This window comes from Amphiura filiformis, chromosome 3 (assembly GCF_039555335.1).
Source record: "Amphiura filiformis chromosome 3, Afil_fr2py, whole genome shotgun sequence".
NCBI classification, from domain to species: Eukaryota; Metazoa; Echinodermata; class Ophiuroidea; order Amphilepidida; family Amphiuridae; genus Amphiura; species Amphiura filiformis.
Window position 1 is genome coordinate 18,706,379 of NC_092630.1, and position 16,264 is coordinate 18,722,642.

Here is a 16,264-nt window from a genome sequence, read left to right on the forward strand (position 1 = left end):
CCCAAGAAATCTAGGCCATTATGCTTTGCTAGTTTGCCTCATCACTCTCATAGTTGGTTTACATTTTCGAACATGTTTCGTGTCTATAAGTATAGCTATAAGTTGTAGTTCAGAACTACCCAATAGGGGGAATCATTCTAGAGTCTAGACACATAATGGTTTCCAGCAGCATTCTTCATTGTCGTCTTTCAAAACTAACGACAGTTTTCTCTTAATAATATCTTAATCTCTATCATCAACTTTTTTGAAAATTAATAATGAAAGACAATTATTGTTTGTAACGAAGTTCAATATTTTCTGTCGAATGTCATCATTCACTACGAAAATTACGGTAAACCGATTGGGACAGTCGTTACAACGATAAATATCTCACCAGGAGAATATTTATATAAATATATTATAAGATATTATAGTACTACAAAGCACCAGTCTTTGTATAGGCCTAGTTATATGAATATTGTACAAAGTACATTCATTTTTTAAATAGAAACCGTAGCCTATACAAAATATATTAACAGTATACAAAATATATTAAACCAGTCCGGAAGTCGGACGGTTTCTCTGTTTATCCTATGATCATAATTATGTACAAATCGGAGCAACATGAGCCTCAACTTCTGTACTTTTTTAGTATATCAATTATTGCTTTACAGGCAAGCGTTTCATTCTGTTTTTATTGACAATGAATATCGTGCACTTTACATACAGTGGTTCTCCTCTCCTCGGGCAAAATCTTCCATCACATTACTATGGAAAACAATATTGCCACAAATATGACCTGTTTACCACCACTGCAGATTTGGTCCCACAAAGTTTGAAGATACGTTCAATTTGCTACTGAAATAGCGCCCTCTTAAACTGTGTCGCATGGTTTTCAATAAACGGCGCGGCAATCCAGTGCATGGAAAGCTAACTTTATACTATCGCATTTGTATTGAGTGAAATTGTAATACAATTACACCAGCTTTTTTCCACCGAATTTGATATAGAATTTTCGTATTAAATTTTAAAAAATAGGCTCTTTATTATAGAACATTGATAAAAGTTGCAGTAAAAACCGCAATTGCAAAACATTTAGCGTAAATACTTGGCAACACACCCCTACTCAGCATAATAAGTTGGACAATGAACGCTAATTGTTTAAGTGCCATCGAAACCAATTAACGTTGCTCTAATCATACTGTTAGTGTTAGCTACTGTTACTGATGAAGAATATAAATATTGATAAATAAAAATATGACAGTGTTATGACAAGGTTGCGCATTGCCGCCACCATGAATTGAGACTGTAAAATCGAGCAAAATCCATTTTAAAATATGGCAGGAATGCGTTAATTTCTTGTAAGATGAAAAGTGTGCGTATTGTCCTAACAAATTCGTTTTCCGTGGGCCATCCAAATTCGGTGTCTATAGTGAGGCGGCTAGTTCCTTGAATGTCATTTACTTTAATCTGTAGAAATAAAAACACACAAATATAATACATTGTAGATTAGATTTTAAACATATTAAATAATGTTGTAAAGTATAAACAAGTTTGTGTTTTGTTTTTGTTTGTTTGTTTGTTTGTTTGGTGGTGTTTTTTTTTTTTTTTTTTTGGGTTATAGCCCAATTAGTAGTAACGACTCAGTTGTAGCCTTAAAACGTATAGGTCTCCCTCTGTTTCATTTATTATACGGCTCATATTTTCTTTTTCCGCGACAAAAATCCCACGATGTCCCAGGTTTGGTCCAAGTTGGTCCGTTCCTTAGTTGGTCATCTCAAGGAAATTTGAATTATAAATTCTATACATTTTTGAAAAGAATGATAAATTATAAATAATTATACTCTTATCAAGAATTAGTAAGTAACCATGGTAACATTAATCCTATTATGAAGCATTCTCACCCAGTTATTCAGTTTGTTCACGAAGGTTTCGAGATGGTCTACAATATTTTGGAAATCTTCGCTCAAGATCAAATCATCTGCGCCTGGAAATAAGCTTTCGTCCTCTTCTACATGTCTCATCGCTGTTAAACTTAAATCCAATAAATCTCTATTTGTGATCGTCAAGTCGACCATCTATACGGTAAGGGAAACAAAAACGGGAATGTGCATGTATTAAACATAGCTTTAGATGTAATCGTATTGGTGCTGTATTTCATTTTAATACTACATGTTATTATAAGAACAAGCATTCTTTATGTACATTAACATAATTATAGCCGATCACCCGTCTTTCGCGATTTGTAGATGATACCGATGATTTTTGTGGTGGTTTGTAAAATGGGCGATTTAATTGTGATACTCATTTCAAAGACCAGTGGACGCAGAATTATATAATAATCTTATGTGCGACTAATGTCTATTTTTGATACAGATGGACAGTTTTTCGTACTGTCGACTACCCTGCAGTGCATCGCCGTGTTTAGAGTCGATGTGCCCACTAACCGATTCTGGGATCTCATCTCATCATTATATCGTAATTATATAATATTAACCATCCTGAATACTTACGCTTAAATCGCTAAGTCTCTGTACAGCTGATAAAGTTCTGAAGTTTGGGAAACCACTGACGGGCGTCCATGATTCAATGACAGCGTCGAACCTTTGAGATCGCTGCAAAACACAAAGAAACAATAGATCTAAATATTAGTCGCATTTTCAAAACTGAATTCAAACTGGAATACCTGCAATCAGTATTGGTTTAAATAACAGAGAACTATTGCCAATGATAAACGGTATGAGCTTTATCGGTATTTGTTTAAAAAAATGTATGTCGGGCATATATGAACGGCATCAGAGACGCAGATAGGCCTAGATCCTATCATCATCATTTCATGGGTCATTTCTGATTATGCCCGCTTTCGATCACATATACAACATAAACCATTCACCCCACCCCACCCACCAGGCCACCACCACCACCATCACCCCCCCCCCCACACACACACACACACACACACACACCCCCACACACACACCCCCACACACACATCCCACACGTTCGGGGTTCTACTTCAGTATACTTCGCAGGAAGCCAATAGTTTGGTTCGGTTTCTTGTATATTCTTCTGAACGTCCCATACTATCCAGCTCAACATTCAGATGTGTAAGGTGACTTCTTGCAGAATATCCGCAGAAGCAAAATCTTATTGGACGCCGGTTCTAGGTGTTGAATTCCAAGCCATTTTATCCTAACACAGATATTCCTGGCGCTTATTCAGGTCAATTTGGAGTTGCAGCATATGATCATTTGTCAAGTTTTTCTGATGAATATAAGGGCCCTAGAAGCGTTCTGTGTGGAACACCGTACAGGGCTGTCAACTTTTTGGAATTGGCGTGAGACAGAGGCGTAGGTCCCCTACCGGGATTTGCCGACCGTACAAATTATTTTGATGATGCGTGAGATTTTACTCATTTTCCAGCTTTTTGCGTGAGATCTACTACCTAGGCCTGAGATTATACTACCTTGGCGTGAGAAAGTGACCCAATGCGTGAGACTCACGGCCAATGCGTGAGAGTTGACAGCCCTGCACCGTATACCACAGAAGTGTTCTTTTGTTTGTTCCTAGTTGATATGTTGATTTGATTTAAGTTCGTTTTCTTCACGTCCAGTGAATCGTGCATGCTGGAAATCAACATACCAAAACCCAAAACAAGTTCCTTCAAATGAATCATCGTTACCACAAGCTAGGTACCCCGGTAGGAACTAACGACTCAGGCTAGTCACCACCACACATCGTTCACACCAGGTAAATAATTATTTTGTATAGGCGTAAACAACGAACAATAGAAATATACCAGGCCGTTGCAACTTCTATACTAGCGCAATGCAAAAAGATGGCGTCAGCGTCGGCTTCCCCTGTGTATTACCCTGTGCGATAGCCTACTGAAAACTGCAGAAAAATGCTGCTGCCACCTACGATAGACTGCGTAGTGCTGTGGAGACTTATGCTAATGACAGAAAAATGCTGCTGCCATCTACGTCCACATGTTGCAAGCGTGACGATCGCTGACCTCACATCGATGCGTGGAGTTACAATTCCATCGCACTTCGTGCTCTATTCTTATTCCATGAATATACGACCTGCAGCAAGGCGCGTGTCTTTGTAAATTGCCCCGCCAGCTGCTGCTATTACAAGATAAGCTGAATTTATACTCCGTGCTCGGTGAGCGATTGGTTAAATTGGCTAAAAACCAATCGCTAATAGCTCAGCGATGTAATTAATTCAACTATGAATAATATTGTCTTTCAAAAGATCCAGGCAAAATTTTGTTGTTGGACGTCGAGTGTCTCAATGCCTATATAGAATTGAAAGTGACAAGCCTATTCCTCAAGCATGCACATAGTTGCATCACAGATCCTGGGTTGCTTGGAGATGAATTAAGCTATAGTGACCGCCACTTGATTTTATGTATCATGTGATACATTTGGTGGTGTATATACTTTTGATATTTAACAGTGTTTAAGATATGATTATATCTCAAATCCTTGAATATAATCTCGTTATTTTTGATCAATGTAAAACCTATTGATGGACTTGGAGTTGAATATATGTGTTGAAAGAATATGTTAAGCTCCTTATTGTGCAAACGGACAAAAATCGAATTTTCTTAACTTGGTAACGTTGAAGATGCGTAATTAGCTTGCGCAGATCGTAAAACTGACTTATTTCAACTGATGAATGGCAGTGGCGAATATCGTACAGGTGGTGTGCTTAGCCTGAACGTCGCTCGGCCCAAACTATTTTAATACTCACTGTGCCTGTTGAAGAACTCCGTGGATTCGCCCTACCATCTTGGCAATTTCTGACACGAAGATATACATGTATAGGGATGATGACGCTGCACCACAAAGTTAGGCAAAATTCATAAAAATCGTTGTTACGTATCATAGAGTATATAGTTCCTGGTTCATATTACCAAAACAAACTGTCTCACAAATATATGAATGAAAATGGTATTAGGCCTACTAAATCACTCAGTCGTAGTGCCCCGCGTGCCGATGCGATCGCAGTGATAATAACTAAAACTTGTTTTGTCTGTTGTTTGTTTTGATTAATAGCCTACTCCGAATGAGATCATTTTACTTACATATTTGTCGTAAGTCCTCTTTACGACGGTGAATAGGAGATCCGATTGGCGATCTACTTCACAGAATTCGGCAAAATGATCATGTGTTGTTGGCGCTGCATGTAATATAGTAGCAAATAGCGATGTAAAGAGAAGAATTGCTAGAATAAAGAGTGGAACATAGGCCAAATATTATTAATGTATCAATAAATAGACAAGATGGAAATCAAATTGAATCGAAAATAACCATAAAGTTGATATTATTGTTAAAACTGGACGTTCTTCAATGGGACATGACTTTTTGCCGTTTGGATGATGTTTCACGCTTATAACTCACCAAACCATATGGCACACCATAATGACGTCCTCTTACAACGCGGTACCTAATGTTGTGCCCCCCCCCCCCCCTCCTTATCAATAAATGTAGGCCGGGATGTATGCAAGCATCATCATTTGTTATAGACGAATCCAACGAGCCAAGTGATGGTCAGAATTCAGTCGGCCATTACTGGGTCCCGTCTGCACCAAACTGGTGTTGTTACTGCCCAATTGGGTGGATTTAATCCGCTTAAAATTCGATGTTGCATTGTATTGTGTTGTAAACTTTTATCATTCTTTTGTCTACGTGTAACACGGGTGATGGAATGCAGTTTAATATCCCCGCCAAGGCCACATTATTTCACATTTTAGGTGGGATAGACCTAACGGGGGACCCAGCTATGGCTGACATTGAGGTGCAGGAATGCGTGAAATTGGATTCGTCTATAGTTTTCGCCGTCGAAGTTATGTAATAATCGGATTAAATACCATAGCAATTGCTGAATACAATTTTTGAATATATCGCCCTGCACTACAAGCACGTTGCATTAATTCAAAAGCCATACCATGGAGTAATTCCGCCTTTACCCATTTCGTGTAGCGCCATTTTGTTGTGTCCGCCATATCTCGAAAAGGCTAATGCGTGATTTGATCGCGACTCAACACAAAAGTGGGTAACCAATCAGTGTCGTGCGTACCGCACCCCGTCCACTAATGCTGGTAAGTCGGGGTGAAATTAATGCACCCAGTCGGGTGAAAATTCGGGATTTACCTATTACAGCGAGCGAAGCTAACCCGGGAAGCTAACCGAAATTTTTTGAAGAGTCGGGGGAATCGGGACCCGTATACCATGACCTAGGCTATGAGAAGACTTTACCCTCTCCGCATATTGAGATGCCAGCCGCCCTGATATTTAATATTTTAGACCTTTTTGTACTTTTTAGCCCATTTCTGACCATTTTCGTGTCAAAGTTGGTTTCCCCCTTGAAATTTACCTTACCCTTTCCTCCTCCCCTTTTTTTGTCCTCCCCCTCGACAAAAGATCGAGAAGACCAACGCTAGTTATTTGATAGAAAAATCGCAACGCAAGACGTCGGAATAGTTACTGGGCCTATGGAATCTAATAGATAAATAATCTACACAGAGGCCCTGGTAATTTATGGACTATTGTCAAAGGAATATTTCATGGGTCTATACAAAATGCGATAAAGCACGAATGCGGCGGGAAATTTGAAATAGAGAACACAAAGTTTTGCTTACCATTGACACAACTACACGCCATAGTAGTTATTCTTAGTTGCATGATATTATCACTGAACGGTATTGAAGTTTCAAAAGGTCGATGATGAAATAATATCGAATAGCGAGTTAAGTTTGATCACAATAGGTGGTATAAAAGTTTCTCAGGTATTTTTTCCTTGTTGTGATTTGAGCATAATACCGTAGTGTTGTTATAATAATAATCAGCTTAAGGGATCATTTAATATTTACGCCAGGGGGGTGGGATTATTGACAAAACAAAAAATTCGTGTTCCCCTCGCGTCCGCTCAAAAACTTAACATTCCCCCTCATGGTTCAAATGAAAAAAAAATCAGATTTCCTCAAGCCCCCCTCCTAAAAACAATCGGACCTTCCCCCCCCCCCTTAAAACTCACACACCCGGCCCCCGGTGTAAATACTAAACGTTCCCTAATGAGTATGCTAGTGATGGGCGTGGAAAATCCCAACTCCAAAATTACCTATTACCCGATCCATGAACCATGCATGTGATGATTTGAATATTCCTGTAATTTCAAAGGAAATACATACACATGCCATTTTTTGAGTATTTCCGAAGCCACAACGTTTGTTAATTTATTAAAATGACAAACATAGTGATCCAAACACAGTGTGATACAAACAATAAAATCCCCGAGTGCCAAGCAGGTTTCGTAAAGGATATTCCACCATTGATAATTGTTTTGTACTTCACAGTATTATTCAAAAGTGTTTTAGTAAAAATCGGGGTAAATGTTACTGTTTATTTTTCAAAAGCTTTTGATTCTGTTCCAAGAGACAAACTTTTATTCAAACTTTTTCTATTGGTATTCGCGGAAATTTTAAAAGTATAATCAAAAGCATGTTTTACATGGTCTGTGCGTGTTAGTAAATTGTTTGTTTGTCCTGTGGGTGTTCGACAAGGTTGTATGTGTAGCCCATTACAATTTTCTATTTTTATTTCCTTATTGAAAGATATTGTTTTCCAGTATAGATGTAAATGAGTTAAACCGTCTGTTGATGAAGAAATCAAAATTCTCATGTTTGCTGATGATATTGTTTTGTTGTCAGATGATCCTAAGGTGACATCCCGCTATCTCTAAGGTTCGCTATCTCTAAGGTTCGCTATCACTAACGTGTAAAGTCTATGGAGATCAGAATCCCGCTATCTCTAATAGAGAAAAAGGTTCGCCATACATAAAAAAAGGTCCGCTACTTCTAAGGTTCGATATCACTAATTTAGAATAAGGTTCGCTAGTTCTAAGGTTCGATATCACTAATTTTAAATAAGGTTCGCTATCACTAATTTGAAATAAAGTTCGCTATCACTAATTTTGAATTAGGTCCGCTATCACTAATTTATTGAAGGTTCGCTATCTCTAAGGTTCGTTATCACTAATTCCAATAAAGGCCCGCTATACCTAAGGTTCGCTATCACTAATCTTGTTTAGTTTCGCTATCCCTAATTAATTAAGGTTCGCTATCTCTAAGGTTCGTTATCACTAATTTCGATTAAGGTTCGCTATACCTAAGGTTCGTTATCACTAATCTTAAATAAGGTCCACTATCTCTAATTTTAAATAAGGTCCGCTATCTCTAATTTCAAATAAGGTCCGCTATCTCTAATTCTAAATAAGGACCGCTATAGCGAACCTTATTTGAAATTAGAGATAGCGAACCTTATTTGAAATTAGAGATAGCGAACCTTATTTAAAATTAGAGATAGCGAACCTTATTTAAAATTAGAGATAGCGAACCTTATTTGAAATTAGTGATAGCGAACCTTAGAGATAGCGAACCTTAGAGATATCGAACCTTAGAGATATCGTAGCGGACCTTATTTTAAATTAGTGATAGCGAACCTTAGAGATAGTGAACCTTCAATAAATTAGTGATAGGGGACCTTATTTAAAATTAGAGATAGCGAACCTTATTTAAAATTAGTGATATCGAACCTTAAAAATACCGAAGCTTTTTCAAAATTAGTGATATCGAACCTTAGGTATAGCGGACCTTTTTCGTAATTAGTGATAACGAACCTTAGAGATAGCGAACCTTAGAGATAGCGAACCGTAACCGACGAAAAAATGGTTTTTAAATGGTAATGAAATTGAATGTGTTAGTTCATAATTATAAGTATCTTGGTATAACATTTTCCACAGGTAATTCATGGGGTAAAGCAACATCAATTTTAGCCCAGCAAGGAGAAAACACTTGCTGCAATCAGAGGGATTTCATTTAAAGTTGGCGGTTGCCTTTTATTCCTTATTTTAAGATAATTTATATATGGATTTGAATTAGGCCTATGGGGCTACAAAGTTAGTGTTTAAAGTTGTTGAAAGAAAAGTGGCTCAATGAGAAATCAGATATCAATTCATTGGATATCAAGCAGCATCCTTACAGAGTCAATCCAATGGAACATCTCAAAAATGAGATCAATTATATGCTAGACAATGAGAGCATAGAATCAAGTAGTACTGAATGGAGTTCACCATGTATCCTTGTTCCCAAGCCTGATGGTTCATACAGATATCCCCAGACATGAGAGCTGCAAATGTTCTTTCAAAGACAAACTCGTATCCTATTCCAAGAATTGATGATTGCATAGACAAAATTGGTAATGCAAAATTTGTAGTTTGATCTTTTGAAAGGGTACTGGCAGGTTCCACTCACAGACCATGGAGGTAGACCGTTCCAAAGAGATTTCTGCTTTTTGTACACCATTTGGTCTTTTAATACCAATACAAAGTTATGCCATTCGGTTTGAAAAACGCGCCAGCAACATTTCAGAGAATGGTAAATCAAATTGTGGTAGACATAGAGGGATGTGAAGCGTATGTATTAAGATGATTTGATTGTTTACAGTCTAACTTGGGAACACATGGAACAGCTCCATCAATTGTTAAAAAGCTGTCTGAGGTACAATTGACAGTCAATCTGGTAAAAAGTGAGTTTTGCCATGCAACAGTCACATGCTTGGGATATGTTGTAGGTCAAGGTCAGGTGAAACCTATCAAAGCCAAAGTTGAAGCAATTGAGCAATACCTCACACCTGTAAACAAGAAGGCACTCGTGAGATTTCTAGGAATGGTTGGCTATAGAAAGTTCTGTCCAAACTTTTCAAAGATAGCAAGTCCTTTGACTGATTTGTTGAAGGAGGATGCAAAATTCATTTGGTCAGAGCAGTGTGAAAATGCTTTTTACAACCTAACTCAAGAACCACAGTTTAAGATAGCTGCTAACCTTAAAATCGTCACATCTCCCCGGTTGATCCTACCGCTGGCAAATATATGCATGAGGTGTCACAAGATTTGGAATAGATTAGGGTTAAACTGGCATATTGATCAGTATACTTTACCCTAGTCTATTTATCTGGTATGCTCACTGCTCAGAGCCCGGACTCAGAGCATTTCTAGTTTCTAGAAAATGCCTCATAACCCACAAATGAACATGGAGAATTATTACCATGCCAATTGTGCTGACAAAACAAATAAAGTTCGAAACTAACAAATAAATGCATTTCCAATATCCCTCAAACCAAAGTAAACATTTATCAATCAATTAAACTGTAATAGTAAACATTCGTCAATTGATTAGGATTGTATCATGTAAACCTGTTTATCAGACAATTTGTGACCACATTTTCCCAGGGTTGCTTGATTTAAATGGTGTTGATTTAAATTTGCAAGAGAACCGCATGCTTTTTTTTCTCAAAAAATCACTTACTGAAGGTGACTGTTTTACTTCATTCCTTATGCTTCTACAACTTTGGATACAATTAAAATAACTATATGATGTCATTTTATCTATTGTTAAAAAATCATCTTCAAGGTGCAGAATTCAGCAGGTTTTTTCCCAGATTTTACCTTTTTTTTCTTTGAAATTTTCACATGTAAAAACATGTTTTAATATTTTGTAAATACCTGATTAAAGATTGCTTATTATGTCTAGCATTCCACTTGTCTCTTTTGACTTTATCATGAGGTATAGCAGTTCTTTGAATTATAAACATCAAAAAATCAATTTAAATTAAAAAAATCTGATGTATTAAAAGAAAAATCTGATTTTTTTATTTTTTTATTTTCAAACAATTTGTGACCACACAGAAATTGTATGCCAAAGTACCGTACATCTGCTAAACACACATAGATTATTAAATTTAGAAAGAGAAAATGCAAATTAGCATCACAGTAATTGCAGTGAAAATAATTTATAAACAAAAATGTGCTACTTAAAGGAGGATTTCGTGATCCTAGTATCCTCTTTTTATGACATTTTCAGTAGATATCCACGAAAAAGCTTATTTCCAAAATTTCAGTTGATTCCGATTTTGCGTTTGCGAGTTATGCATGATTATGTGTATTACACTGCTCCATAGACAATGTGTTGTAATTTCGTTCTGGTGCACCAGAACGAAATTCAAATTTGGCGATATTTTTGCTAAACGAATTAATCTGCAAGAAATATTTGGTACATAAACATTATGTAGCCAGAGGTATCCAGTGGTGTAAAAATTTCAACTTTTTTTGGGAAAAGTGGGGGATGAGGCTGTGGATCACGAAATGCCCCTTTAAGGGTAGATGAGGTATTGTTGGTCGAAGCAACCTAAAAATCGATTTTCATTATCTATATCAATAATATTATTGAAAATTAACGCCTTGATGTTTTGCAAAAGTTCATTCTACAAATCATATACTTTGCAAACTTGCTTAATTTATTCTTGTTAATGAGTTATGTACGTTTTACAAAAGTGTTATTGTTCCAGCCCTCTTTACAACGTAACTCAAGAACCGCAGCACCTATAAAAGTGTATAATTCTTCTACACGCTCGCTATGAATTGAGCAATGCAGTTTTTGCAAAAGCTCACTACCATTCGTAAGACGCTGTGAACTACCAAATCACAACAGTTTAAAATAATTAATAACCTTAAGTGGCAATTCTTAATGTCAGTATCTTTTACAGTCCCGGGCAACATATAATTTTGGCAACACCAGGCAGGTAGGCCCTGTATAAATTCACCACTGTGTTGTTACAACTGATGCCTGGAAGATGTGTATTCATACAGGGTTACAAAAAATATTCAGCCTGAATCGTGACTTAAGGGACCGTTCACAAACACTTGTTGGGGGGGGGGCCTGATGCAACAAAATTTCATCGCGAACATTTTTCGGGCCCCCTTTGAGATCCTAAAATTTCAGGGCCCCCCTTTTGACATGAAAATTATGGGTCAACCCCATAGAAAAGCATATTATAAACTCAATTTTCCCAGGAAAACTCAGCCCCCCCTCTCTCCCCTTAGGAGGGTAAAAATTTCAGGCCCCTTTTTTGCATCAGGCCCCCAACAAGTGTTTGTGAACGGTCCCTAAATAGTCAAAAAAGTCTATTGATTTCTAAGTTCTATGAGACATGAAACTACCAGAAATCGCTGGAGTAAATGTTGCCCAATTTTTTGCTGCATAATGCAACTTACTAGTATATAGAAGTCTATCTTTCTCACATGCTTATACATATTAAAGTTACTTACTTTCTCAAAAGTTGCCCAATTGGGCTACCAAATCACGGCTTTGGCAACCTTGTATTCATATTGAAACCACCATCCATTTTCGTTCGGTTAAATGTATGCATCACTGTGGTATGCATCCATTCTCCAGTGGAATTAGGGCAATATTGTTATTATTTTTTATTTTGCAATTTAAAAATGTGGCTATATTTTACTTTTTTGTTAGAGGGATGGCTGGGGGTTATTTTATCTGAGACAGAGACGTTAAATCGTGTCATTAAACTTCGTAAACAAATATTTTGTATTTGAGTCTGCAAGCGTAGTATTTATACTACAAGTATTAAATAGAAAGTTTTGTTATAGGGCAAGCGATGCCAACCAGGCCTTCAGTTTGTTGCGGGAATCTGATTGGATTTTCGTAAAGTAGTTTTACTAGAATCCCAGATTTAGACACGTGTTGGTGACCATATGCGCCCGGGCATATGTGTAGGCCTACGTAAGCTTACGTAGCATACACCCGGAGCATACAGTGCCGCGAGCACCTTGGCGCGAAGTCCCTAACGGGTGGGGTCCCGGGCATTCAAAAACAAGGGTATTGTATCAAAGAAAAGTTTAAAACTAGTCAACAACACTCACGTTTTTGTCCGAATAATTTCAGAGTAACCATACTCCGTCATCAGCGGTGTGATACCGATAATATACGGTACCTCGATTTGATTTGGCATCGTATATATATATAGCTCTATTTTCGATACAATAGCATTGATCTATTCTGGAAAGGGTTTTTAACAATTAAATCACCCAAATTTTAACACGTCAATATATGGTGGGCTAGGCCTTTGCTTTACGATCTATTCTATATGTCCCGGGTTTACATCCCACCTCCGGCTAATTGCAATTTTCATTTTTTTTTTCAACTATGAAGAGGGGAAATTATAATGTAATTCGTTACCACTGAGCCAACTGACTATTAGCTGTGAGAAGTTTGATAGTAATCCTTGATATTGCTGAATAGAATAAATCAATATTGATAGGCCTATTTATCTAAGATGCTATTCAAAATTAATAGAAGTTTTCAAGTTTTCAAGTTATCAACAATCAATAATAAACCGATGAATCATGGAATATTACTAATTGAATTTCTAACTATAATATACCAAATAAATAAATAGATCAATAAGTAAATAAACAAATAGGCATAGGCCTAAATAAATAAATAAATACATAATGCAGAATGCAGTAAGTATTTTAGTTACAAAATCCCAAACATTCTAGGCCTATCATAATTGTCTGCTACACATGCAAAAGACCTGTGCTTTTAATATCCGCGCCTAATCAATAATGAATCTTTCACCATGCTCAAACCATAGTTAAACTACTGTATCCCTGTATAGGATTATCTACTGACCAGGTCTAAACAACTCAATAAAGTAGATGCTATAGGCATTACAAACAATGGTCAAAGGTCAACGTTTCAAAAGAAGTATAGTATACATGTAGACGCAAGCTTTCGTGCGGGAAACATAAAAACATACTCGCCAGTTGTGCGGATCTATGAGATTTGATACGGCGCTGAAGTCTATAGCTGTTCCAAAATCAGTTCCAGGCCCTGTTTCCAGACGAGAATTTGTATGTTGTTACAAGGAATTCAAAGTAATTTTGTCATCAAGTGACCCACATAGAGGAATACGACATCTATCGTGAGCCAATCTGCATTCTGTTGCCTGCAAAGGCCGACAATCAGGTAAAATTTCTAAAAGGAGCGTGACTACATATTCGCGTTAATTTCATGATAAGCTTAAAACGCAATAAAAACGCCAAATTGCAGCCACAAAATATATAATATTAATAAATCACCAGAGCGAATGGTAACGTAAGTATGTGGAAAAGAACTGCAATAACAATAACAAACTATGTGCCCAAAGATTTGTCTTTGGTATGTCGCTTTTTTGAAATATCACCAAAAATATCAAATTTTGGAAAAACGCCCCAAAATTTAAAAGAAACACGAACCTTCCAAAATTATTCGCACTCGGCGGTACAGTCAATACTTGCCGCTGTGATTTGGGGTAACTCGTTGCTTCCCCTCTCCAGATACCTGTACTTCAAGTTCGCCCATACCCCACGCCTGAAGTTCATACTTTCTATCGATGTTCCGTTTAAAAGTTTAAAAACAACCTCCCTCTGGAATCTACCGGCGGATGGGTACATTGGAGAGGCCTTAACAAAACATTTTTTTTAAACCAATGACAAAACGGATGTTAGTCATGTTTATGTGACTGTGACGGGATTCGAAATATTAAATATTATAAAGTAGTATCCTTTAATTTTGCTATCCAAATCACGTAGTGCGCCTTTTTAAAGGCGAATTTTCGTTTTGCATTACGTCATTATCAATCAATCAATTAACTGGTAATACGCCTCGCTGATTGGCTGCTTACCATGCGGTCGCCGGAGTGGAAATTTCCCCACTCCGGTGATGATCGTTCTAGGTAATTATATTTCTCTTGTTTCTTTCGTTATTCTTTTATTATTTTTATTATTATAAATGGTTCTGGGAATTGAATCATTCCAACTCAACTTAGATTATTATGTATAGAACACGTAGAGGTGATTTGGGAGTCGTGGAATTAATTTTAGGATGTATTTTGAGCAATTTTTGTGTGAGCAATTCGGGTGATGCTTTGTTGTTTTATTTTCCATGTGTGCGTGTATACGGAAAGCATAGCATCTCTGCACATTTCTTATCGGTTTGGGCCACAAATTCACCCCCAAAATCATGCTTTATCGTGTTCGTATTTCAAAATCATATGTTTTAAACAATATAGTATTCTTTGCTGCTCATTTTGGTGCGTAACAGGACTTTCTAGGTAAAGCGGAAAGAGAGAAATGGCTGATTTAGTTCGTCTATCTTAGATTATTTTATAATTAAAATTATATGGGTTCCATTATTGCTGTCTTGGCGGCCCGGCTTGGCGTACGTGCAAGATTGTGCATATCAATGAGGTCAAAGGTATACGTACCGCACAGCGCATTACTAGGTAGCACATATACATGTACATGCGCTAATTGCGTTACTCGGGTTTTCCCCGAATATTATTTTGGATCTTGGATTTAATTAATTATTTGAGATGGCGAGTTGCGTATAATATTAATAGGGTTTATTATATTTTCGCGTTGTATTATTTTCGTTTGGAAAATAATACTCTCACTCTCTTTCTCATTGTTCACAATTTATTAGGTGTTTATTTATATTGTCTGACTTTTGACATTATTCATGATTATTAGTATGCAAACATTGTAGCCTCAGCTAAAAGCATTTGTTTAATAACGAAATTACATTTTGTCTAATTATAGAGGCTTTAACATTTGGATCAGAGTATTTATGTGAAACTCACGCAAGTCACACCCAGATACTATTTTAAATTAATTAGGTCTTTATTACAAAACATGTCGTGTGCAGGGCCTATGATCTCATATAAAGTGTGTGAAGTGTATTTAAATATTCATGTATTTTTATTTTTATAATATGTGAATATTAAGAGCTTACGGAAAGTTATTGGTGAGATGATATGGTATATTTTATCATTGTTATGTGTGATTTCAACAGACATTGTGTTGTGGTTACGTGCACGTGTATGTTTGCTTTTCAGTGCGGGAGAGAGAGAGGAGCACGGAGCAAGGAGCACGGATCCATAAGAGAGGAGGAAGTCCAAGGGGCCCATGCAGTAGCGTGGCGCAGCCCAGGACACATCATCGGGGAATGTAGAGAGAGGAGGTCTGGGGGCCTAATTACTGCGGGGAGTAGTATTTGGAGAGTTAAGGGTAGTGGAGAGGAGGAACACGTCGGGTAGGACTGGTGTCCTGGTTCTGCGTGGACTGGTGTCCTGGTTCTACGTGGACTGGTGTCCTGGTTCTACGTGGACTGGTGTCCTGGTTCTACGTGGACTGGTGTCCTGGTTCTACGTGGACTGGTGTCCTGGTTCTACGTGGACTGGTGTCCTGGTTCTACGTGGACTGGTGTCCTGGTTCTACGTGGACTGGTGTCCTGGTTCTACGTGGACTGGTGTCCTGGTTCTACATGGACTGGTGTCCTGGTGCGACGTGGGCTGGTGTCCTGGTGCAACGTGGGCTGGTG

At 37.5% G+C, this 16,264-nt stretch overlaps 1 long non-coding RNA gene across 1 annotated transcript; it reads right to left on the minus strand.

Annotated features, from left to right (window-relative positions):
• Positions 1-455: 455 nt before the first annotated feature.
• Positions 456-14,293, minus strand: LOC140147648 (uncharacterized). Its single transcript, XR_011858375.1, has 5 exons — positions 14,140-14,293; positions 5,072-5,211; positions 2,493-2,594; positions 1,884-2,057; positions 456-1,449 (listed from the first exon to the last, which is right to left on the minus strand). It is a non-coding gene; the product is annotated as an uncharacterized lncRNA (long non-coding RNA).
• Positions 14,294-16,264: the final 1,971 nt, after the last annotated feature.